The following is a 2041-nucleotide window of genomic DNA, read 5'->3' as shown; positions in this document are numbered from 1 at the left end:
TTCCAAAATGTGTCTTTTCCAGTTTAAATTCTCTTTAATATGGACATCTAAGAATTTTGACGTTTCAACGTTATTTATTATTCCCTCACTATGTGTTACGCTTACTACTGGTGTAGTACCCCTAGATGTGCAGAACTGAATACGTTGTGCCATTTTAAAGCTGAGGGTAAGAACATTCCCAGAAAACAGGTAAATAATACTTTTAATAACATTGTTTACCGTTTATTCTGTTTGTGTACGTTCGTTTGGATTGATTACAATACTACTGTCACCTGTAGAAAGAACTGATTTTTCTTGTTGTGTAGTTTACATATACGAGGAATAATGGTGGACCTAAGACTGAACCTTGGGGGAAGCCATAAGTGATTTCTCACCAGACATAATTATGGCCTTGCATATGCCTTTAAAGCGACAAAGACGAGAAGCTGAATGTTTCTCCTGCGAAATTGTAGAAAGCCTTGGCAGGGAATATAACCAACCGATATACATGACAGCTGGCAGCGGTGGCCATGAGAATGTATGGAAGCAGGAAGACTGGACTCCAGACAGTAAGGTGGAACTAATGAGAGGAAAGACCATCGTGTTCAAGTTATGGCTCTAGCGCATCATACTGCATTTGCAGCAACAATCTGAGCGGCAGGTGGCACTACAATGACAGAACGAACTGCTACATATCAGTTACTTCAAGTACAGCTACAAGCAAGACGCAGGGTAGTGTGCAAAACCACTGACACCAAACCACCGCCATTTGCGACTTCAGTGCTGTCAACCACGAGCTCACAGTAAGGCAGGGTGGAGGTCTGTTGTGTTTTCGGATGAAAGCTCATTCGGTCACGGTGCCAGTGATGGCCGTATGTTGGTTAAGAGCAGGTCAGTTGGCTACCTGTACGCACCCTGTTTGCGCGCTAGGCACACTGGACGTACAATTGAAGTTATCGTCTGAGTTGCGATTTCGTATGAGAGCAGCACCACTCTCGTGGTTACCCCACGCATCCTGACTACAAAACTGTACGTCAGTCTGGTGATTTGACCTGTTCTGCTGCTATTCATTAACAGCACTCCAGGCGGTGTTTTCCAACAGAATAACGGTCGCCGACATACCGCTTTCGTAACCCAACATCCTCTACAAAGTGTTGACACGCTTCTTGGCCTGCTCGATCACCAGATCTGTCTCCAACGGAGCACATATGGCACATCATAGGATGACAACTCCAGCGTCATCTGAAAACAGTGTTAAGTGCTGTCCTTGTATTGACAGACCAAGTGCTTCAGGCATGAAACTCCATCCCACAAAATGACATACGTCACCTGTAGAGCACAGTGCATGCACGTTTGCATGCTTGCATTCAACATTCTCGTGGTAGCACCCGTTATTAATGTACCAGAATTTCACATTAGCAATTGTTTATCTAGCTGTTACATTAAACTGTGCTCTTATAATGTTGATCACTTAAATACATTACCTAAAAAAATGCAGCTAAACTGCTCCCGATCTGGCCATGGACGCCAAACGGATACCGACCGGCCGCCGTGTCATCCTCAGCCCACAGGCGTCACTGGATGCGGATATGGAGGAGTATGTGGTCAGCACCCGCTTGCCAACAGCGCTCGGCCGACCGGATGGTGACCCACCCAAGTGCTAGCCCAGCCCGACAGCGCTTAACTTCGGTGATCTGACAGGGACCGGTGTTACCACTGCGGCAAGGACGTTGGCAAATATGTTACCTAGACAAATGTATTCTCGAAGTTCCATTACTCTACATTACATTATTTTACTATTGTATATTTCTAGTTTTTACTGAGTTTAACGAAGGCGATGTTGGCCTGATACATTTGACGATGCCCTTTGGCTACACTGACTTAAGGATTGTTCTAAGATATACCAAATTAAGATATTTGCTCTTCCAATAGGTGATATCTTAATACATATAGGTTATCCAAGTCTGCACAACGCGATCGCGATTCTTAAATAGAGGTATTTGTGCTCTGTTTTCTATGTAGACAACCTGAAGATGCCTAAATAAGGCGAAACGCGTCGTTG

General features: G+C 44.5%; 1 pseudogene; it reads right to left on the bottom strand.

Moving 5' to 3' along the window:
* Positions 1-1596: 1596 nt before the first annotated feature.
* On the bottom strand, positions 1597-1714 carry LOC124717576 (annotated as a pseudogene).
* Between the last annotated feature and the right edge of the window lie 327 nt (positions 1715-2041).

Source organism: Schistocerca piceifrons, chromosome 9 (assembly GCF_021461385.2).
Source record: "Schistocerca piceifrons isolate TAMUIC-IGC-003096 chromosome 9, iqSchPice1.1, whole genome shotgun sequence".
Taxonomy (NCBI): domain Eukaryota; kingdom Metazoa; phylum Arthropoda; class Insecta; order Orthoptera; family Acrididae; genus Schistocerca; species Schistocerca piceifrons.
The sequence above is the reverse complement of the archived record's forward strand: the minus strand, read 5'-3'. Positions and strand labels throughout refer to the sequence as shown.